We start from the raw sequence: 27,479 nt of genomic DNA on the forward strand, positions 1-27,479 counted from the left end.
GATTCTTTTCATACTAGATTCTAAGATCAATGTAGCCTAGGGGACATTATCACTGCCTGCAACTCATAATTCTTACTTCCTCTGATTTTTTTCCTTATTTGGTATTCCCCAAGGGGATGGAATAATACATAAACCATGAATATTAGGATCTTATTAAAATGGTTGGATAATTAATTAATGATAAGCTTCACTGTTTTTCATTTCTCATTTGTAAGAAATTTGTTAATTTCCATTTTACATTTGATATGTAGACGACTGTAAGGATGTTTTCAACTTGTAAATGGATTGTAACTTTTGAAAAAATAGGATTGTTTAAAATTAGTTTATCATCCAAAGTTGATCAATGGAAAAGTTTATTTTCCCAAGATTTTAAATAGGGTTAATGAGTTAAGTCTTCCTGATTATCATTTTGTGAAAGTTAGCTCACTTTAAGTAATGAAGTAGCACTGTCCATTTACAACAGTAAACCTTCCTTTATATGTTATGATGCTTCTAAATGGTAAAATGGAACTAAATGATGCAGCTCTTTGGAACTGGAACATGTAAACCCACTGGCATTTATATAGCATTTTTTTGTACTAAAATGAAGATGAAACAGCTTTCTCAGCTGAAAATGAATTAAATAATGTGGTGGTTTTTTTTGTTCTTAAGAGCAAGACAGTTTTTCCAATGCCCGAATTACCTGCCTGAACTCACTTATTAAATTGGACTACACAATGTTGGTTTAGGGTGGGGTTTTTTTGGTTTTTTTTTTCGTATTCCCTTAGCTTGAAATATTGAGAGTGTGATGGGGTTTATATTTTATACTTTTTTTCACTCTGACATGTTTTAAGATTCCAAATACAAACATAGTCTATTATGGTTTCTTTCCATTTGCTGTTCATTTCTCTGAACTCTGGGATTTCACATGTACATTTACCTAGTAAGACTTGTTTTTATTTAATTTTTTTACTTTTTGTACTTCTTGCCACAAACTCTCAGTGAAAATATTGGTTTTGAGATTTTTTTCTCTTTCATCATGGAAGAAAATTGTCACCGCAAGAAGAAAATTGATCCTCATGTACCAGGAGAGAATATATTTAACCATCCACTGAATTTTTGACATCTGTAACATATAGACCACATAAACTCAAAATGCCAGCAGAAGAAATGAAGGCAATTTAAAATGTTATTGGTTGCTGTCAGTGATCAAATGCACAAATATAGGAGTATTTTGTGTAAATGAGAATTATGAGTGGAAGACTCCTTGCACAGATCTGAGAGTTTCAGGGTAATCACTTCATTCACACAGAATACAATCAGCTCTGCTATAGTATGCAAGTTATGATATTGAAAGCCATCATTTAAAGAGCCATGTTCACAAATTGGTTGACACTGCACATTGATATAAAATTTCTTCTGACACTGCATCACATTTTATCCGCACAATCACAATTGTCCAGAGGACATTCCTTTAATTCTTAGAATACCATTCTGTCTAAAATGCAAAAGAAAAAGCTGATTCTGGTCAGAATATTTGTGGTAGAAGAAAAAAGGGGCTTTATAAGCAAGTTGGTACAATTTGCAAAATTAACCAAAAAAGCATTCTATAGATTTGCAATATTAGTATTTAGTGAGCTCCCACTGGATACAATGTCCTTGAGAAATGGAAATAAGCAATTGACACTTTTCCTGCCCACATGATGTTATATTCCTATGTGGGAGACAAATATATTATACACCTAAGAATTTACAAACAGATAATCAAAATACTAAATATCAACCAGTACTTTTTTCTTTTTTTCTCTTGTTCCCTCAGTTAAAATTTACACCATTGATACTGCCCTCTCCACCAAACTCAACTCCCTCACCCCTCTGTTCCTCAACTAATCTTGTACCCTTAACCTGCAGTTCTGGACCACCTCCACAGTAAGCTTCCTTCACTCCTGTGCATGAACTGTGCAGGAACTGTGTAGTTCTGCTGATAGAAATCCAGGCACCAAACCAACCTCATCCATCTCAAACCTGCTTCTCACCTTCTTTAATACTGCCTTTTCCTACACCCACCAACAGCATTTCTCCATCCTTATTGCTCCTATGTCCATTACCTGCACCAGCAGTTTCAGATGTGTAACTCCCTGCTCAAATCCCTGTCCCTGAAGCCATCCCCATCTCTTGTCCCTAATGTCTAGCCATGTACTTTATTGATTAAATTAAAACCATTAGGCATGATCTCCCTAAAATCTCCCTTTCACCTTTCAAGTCCCTCTTTCCTTCTGCCCCTTCTTTGAATCTTTCCCAGTGGTCTTCCAAAAGAAGCTCACCTCCTTTCAAAAATCTACCTCCCCTCCACCCAAAGCCCCAGCTCCTCACACCTTATTAAAAACTTGTCCCCTACTTTTTCTCTCCCTTACGATGATCTTCAGCCATTCACTTTCCAATGACTTCTTCCCCACTGCTTTCAAAAATGTTCATGTATCCCCTATCCTAAAAAAAAATCCCTCCCTTGACCTCCATGGCTCCCTCCAGTTATCACCCTATCCCCCTCCTATCATTTGCCTCAGCAAACCTTTCAAGCAAATTTTCTACACCCTCTGCTTCACTTCCTCTCCTTCAATTTTCTTCTTGGCACTCTCCAATCCGGCTTCTATCCCCCTCATTCCATGGAAACTGCCCTCAAGAAATTAATATTTCAAGGCACAGATCTAAACTTATTGATAAACTGTTTTTGAAGTCTGTGTGTCTAGTATACTGCTCTTTACACTTTTGAAATGTATGAAGCTGAAAATAACCAAACCAACTAAATATGTGGCACTATTCAAAATTATCTATTCTGCCTGATTTATGTCAAAAAAAAATTTGCTCTTGTACAAAATGAGTGGTGTGTAAGAAATCCCAATTCAGAAAATTCACTGAATTTATGTGTAATTTTTTCTCATTAGTGACATTTTCTTAGTTTATAAACAAGATCTTAGGTATATGTGCATTGCCTCATACTAAATGCTGCATTAGAACATTTAGACCATCATGTAACATTTGGAAACTATTCTAGTTTTAACTTCCTTTGCAAGATCACTTTCACTGATGCTTTATTTGCCCTGGATACAGCTTTCATAGAGAATTGACTGGTTATTATACCACTCAAATCAGTTCATTCATTCCATTCATTTATTCAATATAGTGTTTTTTGAGCACTTTCTATATTCAGAGCACTGTACTAAGTGCTTGGAATGTACAATTTAGCAACAGATAGAGAAAATCCCTGCCCAATAATGGGTTCACAGTTTAAACAGGGGAGACAGACAGTAAAGCAAAACAGAATAAAACAAATCAACATCATCAAGATAAATAGAATCATAGAGATATACACATCATTAACAAAATAAATAGGGTAATAAATAATATATACAAATATGCACAGTGCTGAGGGGAGGGGAAAGAGGAAGAGCAGAGGGTGTGGGGGGGGATTGGGAAGGGGAGGAGGAGCAGAGACAAAGGGGAGGGCTCAGTCTGGGAAGGCCTCCTGGAGGAGGTGAGCTCTCAGTAGGGCTTTGAAGAGGGAATAGAGTTAGTTTGGTGGATGTGAGGAGGGAGGGCATTCCAGAACAGTGGTAGAATGTGGGCCAGGGGTCGACGGCGGGACAGGTGTCAACGGGGGACCATGAGGAGGTGAGCAGCAGAGGAGAAGAATGTACAGGGTGGGGAGTAGAAAGAGAGAAGGGAGGTGAGGTAGGAGGGGGCAAGGTGTTTTTGTTTCATGCGAAGGTTGATAGGCAACCACCGGAGGTTTTTGAGGAGGGGAGTGGCATGCCCAGAGCGTTTCTATAGGAAGATGATCCAGGCAGTGGAATGAAGAATAGACTGGATGGCAGAGTCAGGAGAAAGGGAGATCAGAGAGGAGGCTAACACAATAATCCAGTCGGGATATTATGAGAGCTTGTACCAGCACTGTAGCAGTTTGGATGGAGAGGGAAGGGCGAATCTTGGTGATATTGTGAAGGTGAGACTGGCAGGTGTTGGTGATGGATTGAATGTTTGGAGTGAATGAGAGAGGTGGCAAAATTACCATTAGTCTGAGGCCCCTGCATTAAAATAGTTATACTAGAATATTATAGAATGGAATATATGCATTCCCTAAATTTAGACTATCTGTTAATCCTAGGTTTGGTTCATGAGGTCAACTCTGGGGCCATTTAGGTGTTCAGCATCTAATTAGGACTAAAACGAAGCTACCATTATTTATTCAGAGTGAGGTAAGAAATGTCTAACTAAAACTCCAGCCAGAATCTAGTGTGGAGAAGCAGTGTTCCCTAATGGAAAGGCTATGGACCTGGGAGTCAGAGGACCTGGGTTATAAACTCAGCTTCACAACTTACCTGCTTTGTGGCCTTGGGCAAGTGACTTAACTTCTCTGTGCCTCAGTTCCCTCATCTGCAATAATAGGGATTCAATACCTGTTCTCTCTCCTACTTAGACTGTGAGCCCCATGTGGGACCTGATTGTGCCTGCCCCTGTGCTTAGTGTATTGTTGGGCACATGTAAGTACTTTATTATTATTATTATTGTTATTGTAGTTATTGTTATAATTCATTGGTAATTCTCTGACCTCCCTAGTAATTGACAGAACCAGAGTTCTCAAACAAGGTAATTAGCAAATCTGAGATTTTATCAGTAATAAATTTACTAAAGAAAAGCAACATAAATGCAAGCATTGAACCTTGAAGGGTGATATTTAAAGCCAGTGAAGTTTGAAGGTGAATGTTACCTGAAACCCATCCCCACATGGCTGCCTGAAGGCTTTACTGGGAAATGTGTCTGGCAAAAATGGTTCAGACTAAAATAAACCTCAAATTCATTCTCTAGCTTCCCTTTAACCCAAGATATAATTTTAGCATAGAGAAACACATTATACATTTTAATCTTATTTTGTGTGGTGCACACAACTAGGAACTGATAAACATCAAATTCAGCATAGCATTGTAAGCGAAACTGAATTTCTCTTCCAGATTTTTCTTAAGAAAAACTAGAATTTTTGCTAGAATGGGATTCCCAAATACTAGGGAAGGAAACAGTCTTCCCCCAGAATGTTCCATTAATTTGATGAAAGACAGAGGCTCTGCTTCCCCTCTCTTCCCTTCAGTTCTCTTCCTAGTCCTGTCATGGCTGTGACTTTGCTGTCTAACAATCTCACGAAAAGTCCTCCTGTATTACTGGTTAACATTGGAATAAAGCAGAGCTTGTCATGCTGCTATCTCTTTGTGAGTGATGACTGCCTTCAGCTAAACTGATGAAAGTTTTGATTACACATGATGTTGAAGCACAGCACAAAGCATGTTTAGTTTGAAAAGTTTACTGAAGCATGTTCAATGAATTATTGTGAATGTATCTAAAGGCACAGATCATGCTCAGTGTATTATTGAAACTATCTGAAAGCATAAATCATTCTGCAAGTTTTGAAGGGCATGCTACATGATCAATGATCCCTAAAGATATTTATTTTAGATAAAAAGAGAAATCTGAGCAGTGAAAGTTTTCATGCAGATTTAAATTTTTTCAAGTTGATAATAAATTACCAAAAACTATTGAAGAATTAGGGTTTACAAGTATACATATGTGTGTATTCCAAAACCACATTTAGTGGATAAACTAGCTATACACTTGGAATAGGTTTTAATTCCTTAAATAGAGATTATATTACACTAAAATTATTGCACTGTGAGTAGTTGGGCAGGGATGCAGTTCATTGGAAAGTCCATATGCAGTTTTGCCCACATTATTGAGCTACAGAAATATCAGGTCATCAAAGACTAGTGTTGTTACTAGTGGACCAACAACAAACCTAGTTCAAGATATAAATTATATATACTTAGATATAATTTAAACATTGTGAAAATAAAGCTTAGCATATTCATTGCAAATTGCATGACAAAATTAAATCACATTTTCCAGAATAGGTTGGATAAGGTGGCTTGGTAAAAGGGATCCAGGGATACCATCAAGAGGCATGTTCACTGTTTTCACTGCACCCCTCAGGTAAGGTTTACCAACTCAATTTAAAATGTAAAAGTTAGGAATCCTACTCCTAACCTCTGCAGTCACAAGACTGTGCTACATCTCAAATGCAGCCTGATCATTTAAAAGTTCACCTAGGCATTGAGAGTTTGATCGTGACAGAGAAAATCTTCCTTCCTTCTCTGAGAGGTATAGTTGAAAAGATACTAAAATAAATTTTGGATAAGAGGAACAGCAAAATAGTGATATATAAGGGCAATGGAGGTAGGGTGGAGTATCAGAGTTCTAAGATCCAAGTGCAAAGGTGAGGAAGAAGGGAGGGCAAATAGGTAAGGACATGATAGGTTAGTGAGAAGGCTTCTTGGATTGCATGTGATTTTAATAGGGTTTTGAAAATGGAGAGTGTGGTTATCTGTCAGATATGAAGGCAGAGGAGGTACCAGTCCACAGGGAGGATGTTAGCGAGAGATCAGTGTTGAGAGAGAGGGAGGGAGAGGCAGGCCTCTTTAGACATGCAGAGTGAGAGTTTTACCTCTAAGATCACAACCATTTTAGCTTAGGTTTGCATTTAAAAGTTACAGAACTATATAACTGGGAAGTTGGAGATCTACTTAAGTGGGACTCTCTACTCTACCAAAATCATGGCTAAATGGAGGCAACTTTATCTCTTAGATGAGTGTGCAGATCTGGTGTGAAATAGATTGAAGAGATTTTCAACAATGAACATCTGTAGAATACTGGCTTTGTGCCTGCTCATTGTGTGCAGGGTTATATTTTGTTGTATTGTACTCTCCCAAGTGCTTAGTATCTTGCTCTGCACACAATAAGCTCTCAGTAAGTATGATTGAAGGAATAAGTGAATGAAAATAGCATGGGAGAGAGTCGAGGGTAGACACTCAGGTTTACTGCACAGGAGACAGTGGTAAACCACTTCCATATTTTTCCCAAGAAAATTCAATGGATACACTACCAGAAAGATTGCAGATGGAGGTGGGGTGTTCTGGAAGAGATGTGTCCATGGTGTTGTTATGGGTCGGAGACGACTCAACAGCGTAAGACAAGACAAATGTTAGGGTGGTTGAGGGGTGGTTGGGGTGTGATATTACCCGGGGTTTTCAACCCTAAATCCAGGATGAAAGAGCCCCGAGTTACTTTAGGAGCACTCAGATGCCAGTCAGACTTGCTGGATCCTAAAGCCTTCCTGTTATCCATTTATCTAACACAGATTTTGCCGGAGTCTGACTCATTGTTCCAAGCCCCTGCACATCCCTTATTGCTGTCAGGCTAAAGCCCAGGTGTCTTCCTGAAGGTGTAGAGGTCAAGCTTCTTGGGGGCAGGGAACATGTTTACCAACTCTGTTGTATTGTCCTAAGTCCTTAATACAAGGACCTGGTTGCAGTAAGTGCTCAATAAATACCACTGATTCATTTATTGATTGATTGAGGGCTAACCTACCAACACCCTCCTGGGCCTGTCTGCAGGAAGCTCACAGACACAGCACTCCTTCCTGCACCCAGGGCTTTCCAAACAACACAGCTCCCCAGTCCATGCATCTACATGGTACCCATAGTGTTTCCCCCTCAAAATCTGCAATATCAACAATAGTTAATGATCTTAACAAGGTAACAATAACAAATACAGTTCAAACCATCTTTCTCTAAAGAGACTACTTCTCCCTTCCTCTGTACTTCCCTGTAGGCATCCCAGGACTCACATTCCTCTCCCTCAGGGGCAGATGCTTCACTTCTGCAGTGCTGTAGCCGCTAGCTCCAAACCTCCACAAACCATCTCCAATCCCTTCCTGTGTCTGTCCGGGTTCCATTAGCATGAATTCTCCCACTGTCCTGTCCTCAGTGGCACACCACTCACTAAATCCTTGCCTCCAACATGGTCAAAAATTAATTCATTCATTCAATAGTATTTATTGAGCGCTTACTATGTGCAGAGCACTGTACTAAGCGCTTGGAATGAACAAGTCGGCAACAGATAGAGAGAGTCCCTGCCATTTGACGGGCTTACAGTCTAATCGGGGGAGACAGACAGACAAGAACAATGGTAATAAATAGAGTCAAGGGGAAGAACATCTCGTAAAAACAATGGCAACTAAATAGAATCAAGGCGATGTACATTTCATTAACAAAATAAATAGGGTAATGAAAATGAAAATGAAATCTTCTTATTCCCCTAGCCTGACCCCTCTCTTTCCTCCCTAAACCTTTTCTCTGACTGGATTGGCTAGACCTTGAGGGAAGGGAACCAAAGAGTGACTCTCTTGGTTTGGCCTGTCTCTCCTAAATGTGGGGAGCAGTGGAACTGGTTGCCATGGTGGATGTGCAGCTGTTGTACTTAAAGTTTCGGCTATTCAAACAGTATGTTTTGGGGAATACAAGAAGAAATAGAAGGACAGGATGGAGCATTTACGGGCATTGGCACAGTGGGAAGTGGAGCACAAAATACAGAGTGATGAAACCAGAATAGTTACTGGCAAGAGCCAAAATGACAATTTGTCTGCAACAAGAACAGCAGGAATCCATCATATCCAGAAAGAGTATTAAAACTACAACACAAAAGAAAAGGGAAGGTTGTGAAGAATAATTGAGAGCAGCAATTACGGAGTGACAAGGGACTCTCCCACCTTTATTATCATTTTCCATTTTTATTCTATTAAGCGCTCACTATGACTTAAGCACTGTTCAAGGCACTGGGGAAGGCAAGTAATCACAAAGAGCATGGGCTTGGGAGCAGAGGAAGGTAGGCTCTAATCCCGCCTCTGCCACTTGTCTGCTATGTGACCTTGGGCAACTCACTTAACTTCTCTGTGCCTCAGTTACCTCATCTGTAAAATGGGGATTAAGATTGTGAGCCCCAGGTGGGACAACCTGATTACCTTGTATCTACCCCAGTACTTAGAACAGTGCTTGACACATAGTAAGTGCTTAACAAATACCATAATAATAATTATTATTATGACCCACATGGCCTCACCATCCAAGAGGGAGATCAGGTATTGATCCCTTCATCACAGAAATAGTAAGGGGATAAAGTGAGGCAGTTAAAGGATAAGCACCTGACAGTGACAGGGAGGAATACAAGTGCCAGAAACATTTACAGTTTTATTCTAAAATAATTGAAGTAGGGAAGTGTGATGAAGGATGATCATCCTTTTACCAACCACGAACAAATACAAAATTCAACCCAAACATCCAGCTCCCACCTGGCTGCTTGTGGCTTCATACTGCAGTCACAAGCCCAAGACCCTAGAGTGTTGGGTGGGTTTCTGACTTTTCTCTGCCACAGGCCTTTGAAACTTGCACCTATTAGTGACAAGGGGGAACAACACTGGCAGAACATACCTACCAAATGTAATTGTATCCCCCCCTCCTAACTGTAAGCTTGTTGTGGCCAGAGAGTCTGCCTACCAATTTTGTTATGTTTTACTCTCCCAGGCACTCAAAATATGCCATTGATTGATTCATAATGTTTTCTCCTAGGCACTAAATATAGTGCTCTGCATATAGTAATCACTCAGTAAATACCATTGATGATGATGATGATGATGATCCCTAGTACTGTGGATGTGAATGTTGCAAGGCCTAAAGAGAATACGATAGAGAAGTAAATCTTAGATGGCACAGCCAACTGGATTCTTCCTTGGTAATGGTGGACTAGGAAGAAGTTACTAACTTAAAACCTCCTTTTCTCTCTTAAAAGACTGACACCCCCTCCATTAATATTTTTACCTGAGTTCTAATAAGCAGTGGAGAGACCCCAAAACAGAGAGCATGGAAAGAGACCAGCAAAGGACTACAGTGATCAGCTTTCTGTATTATTATGAATTCCTCTAACATCAAATGGGCTCTAGGTTGAAGAAGCCTCATGGCCTAGTGGGAAGAGTACAGGCCTGGGAGTCAGAAGACCTGGGTTATAATCCTGCCTCTGCCATTTGTCAGTGTGTGACCTTGGGTAAGCCTCAGTTATTTCATTTATAAAATAGTGATTAAATCCTACTTCCTCCCACATAGACTATAGCCTCATGACAAGGAAATTTTTTTAATGTCTTTTGTCAAGTGCTTATGCCAGGCACTGTACTAAACATTGGAGTAGATTGCCGATTTATTCATTCCAAGCGCTCTGCACATAGTAAGTGCTCAATAAATACTACTGAATGAATGAATGAATGCAAGTTAATTGGGTTGACACAGTCCCTGTCCTATTTAGGGTTCGCAGTCTTAATCCCCATTTTGCAGATGAGGTAACTGAGGCACAGAGAAGTTGAGGCACAGAGAAGCAAGCTCAAGGTCACACAGCAGACAGGTGTTGGAGCCAGAATTAGAACCCAGGTCCTTCTGATTTCCAGAACCATGCTCTATCCATTAGTCTACCCTACTTCAGATTAATAACCTTGTGTCTACCCTAGCACTTAGAACCATGCTTAGCACTGTAAGTGCTTAAAGAATATCATCATTATTACATTATGGACACTGGCAAAGGGAAGGAGCATTGGCCTGGGAGTCAGAAGACTCAGGCTCCATTCCTGATTCTTCTACCCACCTTCCATTAAACTCTGGACAAGCTACCCAACCCCTTTGGGCTTCAGCCTCCTGATAAACAAAATGGGAGCAAAACACATCATCTCCCTCCCTTCCAGGTTGTAAGTCATGTGAGGGACAGAGACCCTATCCACTGCAAATGATCTTCCCTCTGCCCTGGAATTCCCTCTCCTTTTGTATTTGATTGACACCCCACTCCTGCCACACACACACTTACACTTTTGCCATCTCAAATCTTCATCTTGAAATCAAATCCCCACCCAGAGTCTTTCCTGACTAAACCCTCATTTCCCCACCCTATTTGCCCATGCTTTTTCACCATCTATATAATTGCATCTATATTCTTTAAGAACTTTGATACTTAGGCCACCACCATCCACAGAAATTTATGACCATATCCTATACTCTTTTATTTCCCCTGTCTTTAATTTCTTTTAATATCTGTTTCCCACACTAGATTGTAAATTACCTGAGGGCAGGCATTGTGTCAGACAAGTCTTTTATAATGTCCTCTTCCACACAGTATAGCACAGTAGGTGCTCCTTAAACACCACAGATTGATTTCTGTCCTAAGGCCCAGCAGAGTACCTAGCAAGTGGCCACAAAATGCTACAAGTATTATTATTAATGTTATTATTATTGTTAGGTTTCTCCCACATCTCCAGATGATCATACTGGGGCTCTTCAGGTTCAAAGGGATGATAACTTAACTGGCCATGACCTCTTAATGATGATAGGATAAGTTAGCTACTTACTATGCACAAGACACAGTTCTAAATGCTGGGTTAGATACAGGGCAATCAGGTTGAAAATAGTCCATGTATCTCATAGGGCTCACACTCTAAAGGGAAGGGAAAGCCTAAGAGGTGAGGAGGCAGTCACAAGAGGTGCTACTTTCCTTGTGTAGAGGCTTCACAAATCACCACAGAGATGAACCCAGTAGCAAACAATGCAGACAATTAAATGCAATGGAGGGAGTACAACAATAACAATGCTGGTATTTGTTAAGCGCTTACTATGTGCGGAGCACTGTTCTAAGCGCTGGGGTAGATACAGGATCATCACGTTGTCCCACAAGAAGCTCACAATCTAAATGCCCATTTTACAGATGAGGTAACTGAGGCACAGAGAAGTTAAGTGACTTGCCCACAGTCACACAACTGACAAGTGGCAGAGCCCTCCCTCCCTCTCTCTCTCCTTGTTTTTCTTTCTCTGTTTTTCTCCAAAGAGTTGAAATTCAAGTAAATGAAAACTACTAAATTAAAAGCAAGTGCAGTTTTCACAGAGCAGATAGTAACTATTCAGCATAGAAAAATGTTGAAAGCCTAAAGTATTAGTAGACTCAAGTAGGTTATCAAGATATGGATGTATTCATCAATGTGCAGTCCAGTATAAATGATGGCCTGTTTTATCTGTAAAGATAAAAAGGTAAAGATAGCTAGAAATTATAATGGATTTAGCCCCTTGTTGGGAACTATACCATTTCCCTTATGATTTTTTTCCCTAACCCTACTGCTAATTTTATATGTTTTCTTTTATGTAATGTTTCCACAAAACATTAACCACTAGACTCAACCTTTTTTAGTTTAAATAATGGAAATAAAGATGAAATAGTTTCATCTTCATTGATAAAAAACATAGTCAATAAGCAAAAGCACACCTAGCTTCAGGGGATTTCTAGGGGTTGAAAAACTTGCACAAGAAAATCCTGCCTTCATCTTGAAAGTTTAAATTTGGGAACCATAAATCCCAGAAGGCCAAGGAAGCCTTTCTTTTCCAGAATGAAGTATATGAAGTATCTAAAAGCTCATTCAATTGATCAAACCCTTAGAAGGACCAGTGACATATGTTGCATGTGCCTGGCTCTCTCCCACTCCCCCTCCCGGGTAGTATATGTGGTTAGAGAAAAAATTCTCATCTACTCAGTGAGGTAACTGAAAATGCTTGTGCCTACTGAGGAGTTGGACAAGACCCATACAATTTTCAATAAACTCGTCAAATGAACTGTCTTTATATGATTATAAAGGATGACATCTTAGACTTTTTATAATGCATGGTAATGCTGATTTTTTCCCTCAGTATAGAAGACTTAATCTCCACAGCCTTATATCTAAGCCCTTTGGTTCTCTAGAGAGTCTTCCTTATTTCAAGTTCCATTAGTAATATATTAGTTCATGCCTAGGTATTTTCCAGAAATCCCTCCTGAAGCATTTAGGTTTGTCACCTTGAAAAGTAGAAAAATCATCCAATGCAATTGTCCTCTTTTTCACTTTGATTCCTTAAAACTTCTATCAATCAATCAGTGGTGTTTATTGAATAATTACTGTGTGCATAACACTGTATTAACTTCTGGAGAGAATACATTGTAAAATAGGTATAGATGATCCCTGTGAATGAGGAGCTTATAGATTTGGGGAGACAGACAATAAAATATATTTTAATCATTATTTAATATTACTTAATACTAATAATAATGGAATTTATAAAGTACTTAGTATGTGCCAGGCACTATACTAAGCACTGAGGCATTTACAAGCAAATGAAGTTGGACACAGTCCTTACCTTTGGTGGGGCTCACAGTTTCAATCCCCATTTTGCAGATGAGGTAACAGAAGCTCGAAGTGAAGTGACTTGCCTAAAGTCATACAGCAGACAAGTGGTGTAGCTGGGATTAGAACCCATACTGAGCCCCCCTTTTCCTCTGCTCCTCTTCCTCTCACCATCATCCCGACTCTCTCCCTCCGCTCTACTCCCCTCCCCACCTCACAGCACTTTTGTATATATGTACTTATTCATTATTCTATTTATTTTATTAATGATGTGTATATATCTATAATAATATTTATATTGATGCCTGTTTACTTGTTATGATGTCTGTCTCCCAACGTCTATACTCTGAGCCCATTTTTGGGTAGGGATAGTCTCTGTTGCTGAATTATACTTTCTAACCACTTAGTACAGTGCTCTGCACACAGTAAGCACTCAATAAATATGATTGAATGAATAAATGAAGCCATGACCTTCTGACTCCCAGGTCCATGTTCTATCCATTATGCCATGGATATATACATAGGTGTTGTTGGGATAAGGGAACAGACCCAAAGACATAGGTAACACAGAAGGGAAGGCTAAAACAGGGAAGTGAGGGGTTAGTCAGTCTCTTAGAGATGTGATTCTAGTTAGGCTTTGAAGATGGGTAGAGAAATGGTCTGTAGGATACAAAATGGGAGGGAGTTCTGTGCCAGAGGAAAAACATGAACAAGGGGCCAGTGATGAGAAAGGTGAGATCTATGTACAGTAAGAACGTTGGTGTTAGAGGACCAAATTGTTCAGGTTGGAATGTAATAGGAGATTAGTGAGGTAAGGGATGAGGGGAATTGCTGATTGAGAGCCTGGCAAGGAGTTTCTGTTTGATGTGAAGATGGATGGGCAGCCACTGGAGGTTTCTGAAGAGTGGGAATATGTGCACTGAATGTATTTTTGGGAAATGATCTGGATTGCAGAGTGGAGTAGGAGAGAGGAGAAACAGGAGTCAAGGAGGTCGGCAAGTAGGCAATTGCAATCAGTAGTTAAGGTGGGGTATAGGTGTCAGGTCCAATGTAGTAAAAGTTTGGGTGGAGAAGGAAGGGTAGATTTTGGAGATATTGAGAAGGTAGAACTGGCAAGATATGGTGAGAGACTGAATATGCAGGTTGCTGAAAAGAGTTAAGTCAAGATTAATACCAAGTTTACGGGCTTGTGAGATAGTGAAATGGTGTTATTGTGTACAGTAATGAAAAAGTAATATGGTAATGAAGAAAGACATGGTTTGGCTGGGAAGGTAGGAGTTCAGTTTTAGATATGTTAAGTTTGAGGTGGTGGCAGTACATCCAATTAGATCAAAATGTTATTGATGCCTGTCTACTTGTTTTGTTTTGTTGTCTGTCTCGCCCTTCTAGACTGTGAGCCCATTGTTGGGTAGGGATTGTCTCTATTTGTTGCCGATTGTACTTTCCAAGTACTTAGAACACTGCTCTGCATACTGTAAGCGCTCAATAAGTACAATTGAATGAATGAATGAAGAATGAATGATGAATGAATGAATGAATGATTGAAGCTAGGCCCTGAAAGCAGGATGAAATGTGAAACTGGATAGAGGAGAGTGATCAGGCATCCTTGGAGAGGTAGATTTGAGAATCATCACATAGAAATGATAGAAATGGGAGCAAATGAATTCTCCAAGGGAGTGGGTGTAGAGGGAAAATGGAAGAGGACCCAGAATCAAACCTTGAAGCACTTCCACAGTTAAGGGCTGAGAGGCAGAAGAAACACTAAGAAGCAGCTAGAGTGGTAGGGGCCAAACTGGAAGAGGCAATATGGTATAGACTGTAAAATAATTCCATCCAAGTGGCTTCCTCAGGGAAAAAAATTATCCTGTCAAGTAAAAATACAAATAATTTGGTTCAAATCAAATGATTTATTAATTCAAATGATTATATGGCTGGCTTATATTTATTTAATTTTTAGAGTGTCACTGTATTCGTAGCTTGTGAATTATACTACCTTCTGATATAAAAACACTTTCTTTTATATTTTTCAATATACAATCAAAACAATTACAAAAATAATTTATGTTCATCTTTATTAATGAAGTGTGTTTTTTTAATGGCATAAATAGTATTGTTGTATGTTACCATTTAGGCAAAGTGTATGGTAGTATATCAAGGATTATTTCCTCTGTTAAATCCACTCTATTTACCTTTTTTTGAGGATTTCTTCTTTTCTGTTTGCATTTCACATTTATGCAAAACCTTTGTATTGTTAATGAATTCTAGTATATTTAAGCTTACAATTTATGCAACATTTATTTATCCTAAGTGTTCCACACTAAAAATTTTAAAACACCTTCATTTTAGAACACAAATGTATGTGCCCCATTTTCCTTACCACACTAAAGAAATACACCTTAAACTTTTGGTAGGCATATCAAGTATAGATCTCACTAATAATCAATTGAATGCATATATGTGTAGACAATTCTAATGACATACATAATTTATGTAGGTCATAAGAAATAAATGGACTTTGTAAACCTTCCAAGGGGTATTAAACCCTAAATGACTTTTCACATATCTCAAAAACAGACAGAAACAACTGAATTCAATATTTATGGTGCACTGAATTATTGAATTATATATAAAATCAGTGCAATGCACATATCTGGGATGCAGCACGGCGTAGTAGATAGAGCATGAGCCTGGGAGTCAGAAGGTCATGGGTTCTTATCCCAGCTCAGCCATTTGTCTGATGTGTGACCTTGGGCAAGTCACTTCATTTCTCTGGGCCTCAGTTCCCTCATCTGTAAAATGGGGATTGAGACTGTGAGCCCCACATGGGACAAGGACTCTGTCCAATCCGATCTGCTTGTATCTCCCCCAGTGCTTAGTACAGTGCTTGGCACATAGTAAGGGCTTAACAAATACCCTTATTATTATTATTATATATCTCTATATAATCTCTCTCTCTATATGTATAGAGATTATATAACTGGAGTGTATACATATATGTACTCATTCCTTAAAGCATGTTGCATAAATATCAATATTTGGCATTTATTTTTAAAACAATGGTCATTGTTATGTCCTATATTCATTATTGATCTCACATTCATAAATAACATTTATTCAATCTAAATAGGGCCATTAAATACCATGTATTTCTGGTATAGTCAATTGGTTATTGTAGGTATTATGCATCTTGAAGAAGCAAGGACACGGTGTCCTTTTAGAAAACCACATATTAAGAAAAAGCTATATTAATTTTCCTAAAAGCTACAATATCAAAAGCTAATAATAGCAAAATTTGCTCTAAAATTCTGCTTGCTATATCAAAATAGGGTAGATTCATTTTTCTTTTATTATTCTCCTAGCTGAAAATAACCCTACAGGATATATTTGTATTAAAAATTAAAATTGAATTATATTAAAAACATGTTAAAAAGTATCACCCAAATTGACTCAAAAGGTGTGGTGGCTGCAGTAGCATTTCAGATATACTTAGGAATACATTAGCCAACTCAAGATAGACTTCTAAACACCTTACCCTGAAGATTAATATACTGAGGCTGTCAAGGCAGGCAGCGAGTTCTAAATAAATGAGCTGACCATGGAAAATATGAAGTATAAACATGGGATCTTTGACTATAGAAAGCTATTTGAATCTAGAGCTGCCTTGTGAGGGCTTGAAAGGTTGTTTTATTTCATATAAAATCTTTCTTATCCAATTCTCTTTGATCATGAGAAAAAAACAATTCATTACTTAAGAGTGATTAATTCAATTAATGTTTTCTCCCCACCCGCCAAATGCTACTGAAACATATCAAAATAGTTTCTTTCACTCTTTCCCAGTAAATAATAATACTATTTGTTAAGCACTTACTATGTACCAAGTACAGTTCTAAGCACTGGGGTAGATACAGAGTTATCATGTTGGATGCAGTCCCTTTCCCACGTTGGGCTCACATTCTTAATCCCCATTTTACAGATGAGCAAATGAAGCACAGCAAAGGTAGGTGACTTGCCCAAGGTCACACAGCAGATAAGCAGTGGAGCTGGGATTAGAAACAGTTCCTTCTGAACTCCCAGGCCTGTGCTCTATCGACTAGACCATGTTGAACTTATGAAAAATAACTATACCAGTGGGGCCTCAGGTTATGGGATCCTAGTGGAAGGAGCATGGTCCTGGGAATCAGAGAACCTGGGTTCTAATCTTGGCCCCTCCTCTTGCCTGCTGTGTAGTTTTAGGAAAATCAATTTATCTGTGCCTCAGTTTCTTCATCTGTAAAAAAGGAATTCAATACCTGTTCTCTTTCCCTCAGACAGTCCTTTGTGGGAGAGGGCCTGTGTCTATCTGATTATCTTATTGTCTTCCCCAGTGTTTAGTAGACTGCTTGGCACATAGTAAGTTCTTTATAAATACTACAGTTATTATTATTAGCCAGATATTATTATTAGAAGGTTAGAACTGGTCACAACAGGTATCTTAGCGAGGCTGCAACTGTGGTGCGAATTGCAAAGAGATGTTTGATTGGATTACAAATGCGTCTGGGTGTCCTAGCAAATATACCAATCCTTAATAGAAAGGTTGAACTAAATGCATTATGACACCATGTCCTCTATGATTGATGTCTGTATGCCAGGTATGCCAGAGACTGTATTTATGCCAGATCAGCTTTTCTGTTCCATGGAAGATCAGCAGGCCTGGGGACTTGGTGATACAAGGGAAATATACTACGTGACTTTTCCAAGGAGCAAGACTGAGCTGCTTCAGTTTGCACGTACACACCACTAACTTCATCCGTAATACATACACATTCCAGCCAGACCCCACCCCACTGTATATGCCATGGGGTTTACCTACAGGGAAGAGATCTCATAGCAGTGTGTAAACACCCCTCTGTCCGATCCCTGTCCCCACAATTCACAAGCATCTTCAGAAAGGCTCTGTGATCTTGCTGTGGTCATGGGGTTCAGCTCTGGAGGAAAATTACTCCTTGCTCTTACCTGCTCTCTGCTCTGTTTCAATTTTGGAAGACTTCATAATTGAAACTACAAAGACAATTGATCAGCAGCCTATATAACCTCTCATTTATTGGATCATCTTGAAAGATGTTAACTGGTTAATGTGTTGTAACCCAAAATGCCCCAATTTGGCATGAAACCATCCTAATTACTCTCCTATTCTGTATTATTTGACTGAAATCCATAATGTTCAGTTTCCAGGATCCAGTTTCTCACAGAGTCCAAACTCTTATGGGGAACTGGAAGATTTAGTCTCTAGTCAGGGCAAACAGGGAAGAGTTACTGGGTGGACCTTCTACTTTCAGGTTCATCCCAAGGCTGAGAAGATTGATGCCTATTTGCTTAATTTTCACCCAACAAGACTATGTTAACATGGCTTTACTAGGTTTCTGGTAAAGGAACTTTATTATTCATATTTCCTTGGAATTGGTATAACAGGGTACCTACTGGGAAGTTGCTATAGAGGCAAAGGTTGACCACAGATAAGATCACAGTTCTCTTTCTCCAGTATGCCAATGGTCCTTCTTCAATTTGAAACAAAAATACACCCAGAATCCTTAGCCTCATATATTGCTGAAGCATTTGTTGTAAAACCAATACAAGGAAGTTTACAAAATATTTTATGGGATCATGCCAAATGAAGTGAATATAGTATTGAGAATAGTCACTCTGATTCTTGCCCTCAGTGCTCTAGGGCTCTACATGGGTTTGGCTCTCTCATTATGGAAGACTGTTCTGCTGACACTTTATGGGGAAGAACTATGGCAGAGGGCTTTATATGAGGTTGGATTGCCCCGGGAAAGCTCTCCCTTACTACAGATACATACTTGGATTTTGATGCAGTGCATGTACTGAATCAAAATGATGAACTTGTAACAAAAGGAATAAATTCTTCCTAAGGCCTCTGCCATATCTAGTCAATATCTGAGGAACAAAGTCCAAGTTTATTATGCTAGACAATAACTTTCCCCATCTCTAAAGCTCTAATCCTTGCTCAACTGCTACTTCAATACTTCTGCATTCACAGTCTTTCGTCGCACTTGTATTCATAACCACTTTATATGCACCCTAATCAATCACATATTTATCCTCTATCCATGTTCTCATTTTCTTATCCCTTATAATTGTAAATAATTTTGATCTTTCTCCCAAATTCTAGTATATGATCTTAAGGGTAGGAATTGTGTCATTTCCTTTGCTATACTTTGCCAAGTGCTTAGTATAATGCAGTGCATGCTATAAACATGCAATAAATTTGACTGATAGAAGGCAGTTCATCCCAGATTACGTGCTTAATACAGTGTTCTTCACACAGTAAGGACTCAATAAATGCCACTGATTGACTGATTAGAAAAGATAGTCACTTGCATTCATTCAGTCATATTTACTGAATGCTTTCTGTGTGCAGAGCACTGAACTAAGTACTTGTGAGTGTACAATACAGCAATAAACACACATTCCCTGCCCACCACAAGCTTACATTCTAGAGGACTGTGTGCCAGACTGTATTAAGTGCTGGAGTGGATACAAGAAAATTGGGTTGGACACAGTTCCCTGTCCCATGCGGGGCCCACACCCTCAGTAGCCATTTTACAGCTGAGGTAATTGAGGCCCAGAGAAGTGACTCGCTCAAGGTCACATAGCAGACAAACGGTGGAACCAAGATTAGAACACATGATCTTCTGACTCCCAGGCCCATGATCTAACCACTACACCATGCTGTTTTTTAGTATCCAAGTCTTGGATAAAATGCAACCAAATTCCATATAGCCTATGAATTTTAGAAACAGCCTTGAAAGTCGTGGAATAAGGAATTGATATCAGAGTCATTTCCCACACTGACTCTTTAAATAGGATGAATTTTGAAATGATATTTTATACTGAAAGATCAGTTTGCCTGCTTGATTTTTAACCCTCTCTGAAATGCAGTGAGAATCTTAATGGGACTGCTTTGCAAATATCTACTGCTTACTCTACTGCATTATAATGGAAACACGACTAAACCTAAACTAAATGACTAAATTGTTAGATCTGCTTTTTGAAAATTCTGTATGCCTCTCAGTCATTGGCACATTTCTTGTTCCAAACTTGCCCCAAGACAATGTGATAACTGCAACTTCCATAGTCTACTTTATTGTTTCAATTAAGAAAAAAAAAGATTTCAGGAAAATGAAACAGTAAATACTTAGCCACAGTATGTGCACAATTTTTTATATATATTTCATTCAATTTCAATGATCTTTACCTTCTTATCTTATCTGAATTTTTGATGTTTAACCTTTATTATTATCCCACTGATTAAATAATACAAATGATCTTTATTCAAGGAATATTAAACTAATGTACTTCTACTATGCCGTTGTTTGAACACAAATCGATAGGTTCCAAGAGGTTTTTTTTGCCTGATTTATCATTTATAAAATCATCTCTCTTATCTTAACCCTTTCCAGTAAATCACTCCAATTGTACTCCCTTAAATTTTCTATATTAACAAGCATGTTTCTTTGAAATCTTTCTTAGGGAGATTTTTCATTCATTCTTTATGGTTTTCATCCACATAGGCCAATCTTCCCTCATTTATATTTAATCACAAATATGAAATCTGTCCATACCAAATATCCAGCTGTACTCAGGTGGGTAGATACTATATTTGTAATTCAGCAAGACTTATATTAGTGGTTGACAATTGTGGAAAAACATAGGAACAGAAAATGTTTCCACCAACTCTATAATATTGTACTCTCCCAAGTGCTTAGTGCAGTGTTCTGCACACAGTAAGCATAAAGCATTGCTCAAAAAATAGCACTGATTGATACATAGTTATATCTATAGCATTGCAAATAATGCTATACTGTGTATTCCATATATGAACACTTTGAAGAGCTTATATTGCTTTGGAAATGATGTCTACAGTCTTCTATAATTGGCATTCCTAAGTTCTCCAAAGACAAAGCTCTTCAAAAACAAAGAGCATTGCTCCTCCAAAGTCCTAGTGGCTGGACCTCAAACTTCTAGGGATCCTTTCTGATCCCTTCTTGTGTCTGTGTCTGTCCTTTGTCCACAACGAGAACTCTCCCCATTTCCAATTTGCCCAAGCACACAGTTAGCTAAATTGTTGTGTGAAGATAGGTGAGGGCCTCCCCTTCTCCCAACCTGGCCTCTCTACTTTTTCCGCAGTCCCTCTGTTTTATTGGTTTGACAGTCTCTGGGAGGACCACCATAGTGTGACTTTCCTGGCTTCCTTATCCCTGTGCTAAGTGTGGGGTCCTGTCATCATAGCCAGTTATTCTGTTACATGGTTACTATGCTTCCAATGAATGCTGCCTACACTACACACATCTTGATGGATGCTACATTTATGCACCATTTAAATTTATTCAGATGTCTGACATAATGTTTCCTAATTCCTGCACAATATTCTATTGAAAATACATAAGGAAAACATGTGCATACTGTAGAACTGATTCTATTGGAGAGAAAATCCATATGGTGGGTGCAAAAGATCTCTAGGTTAATGTGGGGAATGGAACAAAATTCCTTTTCACAATAATTGTCTTTATATCAGTTCTTGCTGACCACCTCACACACTTGTTTACCTAAACCTAACATACTCACTGTACCCTTGTTCTTGTCTCTGCTATGGCCAAGGCTTAATTACACCCTTGGCTTCCTAATTAATTGAATAATTGTGACATTTGTTAAGTGCTTAATATTTGCCAGGCAGGGAACTAAACATTAGAGTAGGTTAAATAAAATCAAGTATGATACAGTTCCTGTCCCACATGGGGCTCAAAGTCTGTGAAGAAGAACAGGTATTTACTCCCCATTTAAAAAATACTAAAACTGAAGTGCAGAAAAGCTGTGATTTTCCTAAATCATACAACAGGTAAATGGCAGAATAGGGATTAGAATCTAGCTGTCCTGATGCCCAAGCTTGTGCTTTTTCTATTATACAAATACATGGAATGATGTAATTAAATAAATAAATGGTATTTCATTCATTCATTAATAGTATTTACTGAGCACTGTCCTAAGCACTTGGTATCTACAATTCGGCAACAGATAGAGACATCCCTGCCCAATGATGGGCTCACAGTCTAATCGGTGGAGACAGATGGCAGAGTAAAACAGAATGAAACAAAAACAAGACAATACTGTCACAATTAATAGAATCAAGGGGATGTAGACCTCATTAACAAAATAAATAGGGTAATAAAAATATATACAAATGAGCACAGTGCTGAGGGGAGGGGAAGGAGAGGAGCAGAAGGAAGGGAGCTTAGCTGAGGGGAGGTGAAGGGGGGAAGGGGAGGAGCAGAGGATAGAAGGGGAGCAGATGGGGGAGCAAAGGGAAAAGAGGTTAGCTCAGTCTGGGAAGGCCTCTTGGAGGAGGTGAGATCTCGTAAGGCTTTGAAGAGGGGAAGAGAGTTAGTTTGGCGGAGGTGAGGAGAAAAGGCATTCCAGAACAGTGGTAGGACGTGGGCCAGAGGTCGACGGCGGAATAGGCGTGAACAGGGGACAATGAGGAGGTGAGCAGCAGAGGAGTGGAGCATGCGGGGTGGGCAGTAAAAAGAGAGAAGAGAGGTGAGGTAGGAGGGGGCAAGGTGATTTCGTTACATGCAGAGGTGGATAAGCAACCACTGGAGGTTTTTAAGAAGGGGAGTGACATACGCAGAACGTTTCTGTAGGAAGATGATCCGGGCAGCAGAATGAAGAATAGACTGGAGTGGGCAGAAACAGGAGGAAGAGAGATCAGAGAGAAGGGTGATACAATAATCCAGCCAGAGAGCTTGTACCAGCATGGTAGCCATTTGGATGGAGAGGAAAGGGCAGATGTTGGCGATATTGTAAAGTGAGACAGGCAGGTGTTAGTGACGGATTGGATGTGTGGGGTGAATGAGAGAGCTGAGTCAAGGATGACACCAAGGTTGTGGGCTTGTGAGAAGGGAAGAATGGTCGTGCTGTCCACAGTGACAGGGAAGTCAGGAAGAGGACAGCGTTTGGGAGGGAAGATAAGGAGTTCAGTTTTGGACATGTTGAGTTTTGGGTGTCGGGCAGACATCCAGGTGGAGATGTTCTGGAGGCAGGAGGAGATATGACCTTGAAGGCAGGAGGAGAGAACAGGGGCAGAGATGTAGATTTCTGTGTCATCTGCATAGAGATGATAGTTGAGTGAGTATAGATGAAGAACAGAAGAGGACCAAGAACTGACCCTTGAGGAACCCCTACCGTTAGTGGATGGGAGGGGGAGGAGGAGCCCGTGAAGGAGACCGAGAATGAACGGCCAGAAAGATAAAAGGAGAACCAGGAGAGGATGGAGTCTGTGAAGCCAAAGTGAGATAAGGTGTGGAGGAGAAGGGGATGGTCAACAGCGTCAAAGGCAGCTGAGAGGTCGAGGAGGTTTAGGATAGAGTAGGAGCCATTGGATTTGGCAATAAGGAGGTCATCAATCAATGATATTTATTGAGCACTTCATTTTTAATGGTATTTGTTTGTGCTTTGTATGTGCCAGGCACTGTTTTAAGCACTAGGGTAGGTCCACTACTCAATCATATTTATTGGCCACTTAGTGTTACTTATTAAGTACTCAGGTGAGTACAATATAACAATATAACTGACAGATTCTCTGCCCACAACAAGTTTACAGTCTAGAGGAAGAATAAGACAGGATATTTGGATTGGACACAGTCCCTATCCCATGAAGGGCTCACAATCTTAATCCCCATTTTACAGATGAGGTAACGGAGCACAGAGAAGTGAAGTGACTTTCCCAAGGTAACACAGCAAAAATGGCAGTACCAGGATAAGAACCCAGGCCCTCTGTCTCCCAGATCTATGCTTTTTCCACATGACTACACTGCTTCTCCATTATTGTGTACAGAGCCCTGTACAAAGTTCTTGGGGGAGTACAATAGAACAGAGTTGATAGATATGTTCCATGCCCACAGGTTAGAGAGGGATACAGAAATTAATATGAATAAATTATGGACATGTACATAAGTATTGTGGGACGAATGGTGAAGTGAATATCAACTGCTTAGAGAGTAAATATCCAAGTTCATAGGCCACATAGGAGAGACGAAGTCAGGAAAAAGAGGACTTTATATTAATGTCTGTCTCCCTCTAGACCGTAAGCTTGTTGTGGGCAGGGAATTTGTCTGTTATAGTGTTATTTTGTACTCTCCCTAGCGCTTAGTACTCAGTGATCACTAAGAGTTTAATAATTACTATTGACTGACTGACAAATCCCCCTCTCAGGATCTCACCTGGAGGGTTTCCAGTACTCTACCAATCTTGAATATGGAAGGAATATTCAGGCAGGACATACCCATTCCATTCCTAGCTTGGGCAGTAGCTAGTGGGTGGAAAGCAATCTGCTACAAGTCAAAACTCACCGGTGCTGGGCAGCAGAGGCATGGGAGAGAATCTAGGGCAGGGACTCAGTTTGCTATTTGGAAGATGGTAATGATAAAACATTTCCGTATTTTTATCAAGAAAACTCTATGGATGCACTACCAAAGCGATTGCAAATGGAGTTTGGATTGCAGATGGAGTCTGGATTGCATCTGGAAGAGATGTGTCCATGGAGTGTCTGTGGGTGGGCAACGACTCTCTAGCATAAGATAAACTGACTAATCGGGGAAGGCTTCTTGAAAATGTGAAATTGTCCTCTTAAAGGTCACCAGTCATCTCCTTCTTTCCAAATTGAGCAGCCTCTAATCCCACCAAATCCCCTTTGACCACTCAGCTGCCTTTGTCACTGTCAACCATTTTCATCTCTTGGAAACATTCTCCAAACTAAGCTTCACTGATATTGTCCTCCCCTGGTTCTCCTCCTATCTCTCTGGCCACTTATTTTCAGTTACTTTTGTGGGCCCTCCAATTCCTTAACTTTGGGAGCCTTAACTCCTTAAGGCTCAAGTCTGAATCCCCTTCAGTTCTCCATCTACACCCACTTCCTTGGAGAATTCACTCAGTCCATGGCTTCAGCTACCATCTCTATGTTGATAACTTCCAAATGTATATCTCCAGTCCTGATCTTTATCCTGCTAAGCAGGCTCATATTTCCTCCTGCCTTTAGTACATCTCTATTTGGCTGTTCTACTGACACCTCAAATCTAACATGTCCAAGACAGAACTCCTCATCTTCCCACCCAAATGTTGTGTTCCTGATGACTTTCCCATCACTGTAGTTAGCAGCAACATCCTCCATATCTCACAAGGCCATAACCTTGTAATTCTCTTCAACTCATCTCTCTCATTCAACATATATGTTCAATCTGTCATAAAATAATCTCAGTTCAACTTTCACAACACTGCTAAAATCTTCCCTCTTATTTATCTAAACTTGTCTTTTATTATGCTGTCGAGTCATCTCCAACCCATAGGGATGTGATGAACACATCTCTCCCAGAATGCCCCATCTCCATCTGCAATCACTGTGGTAGTGTATCCTTAGAGTTTTCCTGGTAAAAATATGGAAGTGGTTTGCCAATTCCTCCTTTCACACAATAAACCCAAGTCTCTGCCCTCGACTCTTTCCCTTCACTTAGCTTCCCAGCACAGGTGAGTTTAAATTTTTAACAGATTGCCTAATACTTGCTAGCCACAGCCCAAGCTGGGAATGAAATGGATATGCCCCTGCTTGACTGTTCCTTCCATATCTGAGACAGGTAGAGTATTGGAAACTCTCCAGGTGTGACCATAAGAGGGTCTATCCAAACTATTACCATGTTATTTCAAGTGTTAATTCTATGCCATCTTGAGTACTACATCAATCTACATGCTGACCTCCCTCCTTGCTGTTTCGTCACATTTCAGTCTATGCTTCACTCTGCTTCTCAGATAATTTCTCTACAAAACTGTTCAGCCCATGTTTCCCCACTTGTCAAGAACCTCTAATAGTTTGCTCATCCACCTATGCATCAAACAGGAACTCTTTACCATAGGTTTTAAAGCACTAAATCTCCTTTCCCCCTCCTAATTTAGCTCCCTGATTTCCTGTAAACCCCCTGCATACACACTTGGCTCCTTTAATGCCAACTGACTCACTGTTCTTGATCTTGACTATCTTTCTAACAAACTGTTACCCACATCCTGTCTCTTGCCTGGAATTTCCTCCACCTTCATATCCAGGAGATATTTGTTCTCCCCACCTTCAGGGCACATGTCCTCCAAGAGGCCTTCCCTGACTAGGCTCTCGTTTCTATTTCTTCCTCTCCCTTTTGCGTTGTCCTTGTAAATGGATTTGCCCACTTTATTCACCCCACTGGCCTCAACCCAGTGTTTATATTGTTTATATTAATCTCTGTCTCCCTCTCTAGAGTGTAGGTTCACTATGGGCAAGGAACATTTCTGTCAACTCTGTTATACTGGACATCCCCAAGTGCTTAGTACAATGCTTTACACACAGTAAACACTCAAAAATATGATTGATTGATTTTCTGGAGAGAATACTGTTTCGGGGTATATAGAGGGGATGGGAATTCCAGGTTAGAGGATGTGGGAAAGGTGCTAGAGGAGCAAAATGTGCAGGCTGGTTTGTAGGGGAAAATCAATGAGGTAAAATAGGAGGGCAAGCTGACAGTATGCTTTAAAACCAATGGTAAGAGTTTCTGTGTAATGTGGAAGTGGAGGGGTAACCACTGGAGAGGAGAGACGTGGACTGGAATCATCTTTTAAGAAAATGATCCAGGCAGCACAATGAAATATAATGTTGGTATTTGTTAAGTGCTTACTATGTGCAGAGCACTGTTCTAAGTGCTGAGTAGATACAGGGTAATCAGGTTGTCCCATGTGGGGCTCACAGTCTTCATCCCCATTTGACAGATGAGGTAACTGTCAACTTAAACTTAAGAGAAGTTAAGTGACTTGCCCACAGTCACACTGCTGACAAGTGGCAGAGTTAGGATTAGAATTCGTGACCTCCGACTCCCAAGCCCGGGCTCTTTCCACTGAGCCATGCTGCTTCAAAATGGAGAGAGACAGGAGATAGGTAGATCAGTAAAGAGATTAATGCAATAGTCAAGGAGGGATATAAGGAGGTTCTTCCAACCTTGGCTTCACCAACACTGTTATGTCCTGGTTCTCCCCTTATCTCTGTGACCCTTCATTTTCAGTCTCCTTTGTGGGCTCCTCATCTGCCTCCCATGCCCCATCAGTGGGGATCCCTCAAGGTTCACTTGAGTCCCCTTCTATTTTCCATCTACAGCCACTCCCTTGAAGAACTCATTCACTCTTATGGCTTCAACTACGTGGTTGATACCCAAATCTACATCTCCAGCCCTTATCTCTCTCCCTTACTGCGGTCTCACATTTTCTCCTGCCTTCAAGACATCTCTACGTGGATATCTCCCCACCACCTCAAACTTAACTTGTC

General features: G+C 39.9%; 1 non-coding gene across 1 annotated transcript; it reads left to right on the top strand.

Moving 5' to 3' along the window:
- Window positions 1-24,348: 24,348 nt before the first annotated feature.
- On the top strand, window positions 24,349-24,485 carry LOC114809460. Its single transcript, XR_003757244.1, has one exon. It is a non-coding gene; the product is annotated as a small nucleolar RNA SNORA7 (small nucleolar RNA).
- The last annotated feature ends 2,994 nt before the right edge of the window (window positions 24,486-27,479 follow it).

Source organism: Ornithorhynchus anatinus, chromosome 2, assembly GCF_004115215.2.
Source record: "Ornithorhynchus anatinus isolate Pmale09 chromosome 2, mOrnAna1.pri.v4, whole genome shotgun sequence".
Taxonomy (NCBI): Eukaryota; Metazoa; Chordata; class Mammalia; order Monotremata; family Ornithorhynchidae; genus Ornithorhynchus; species Ornithorhynchus anatinus.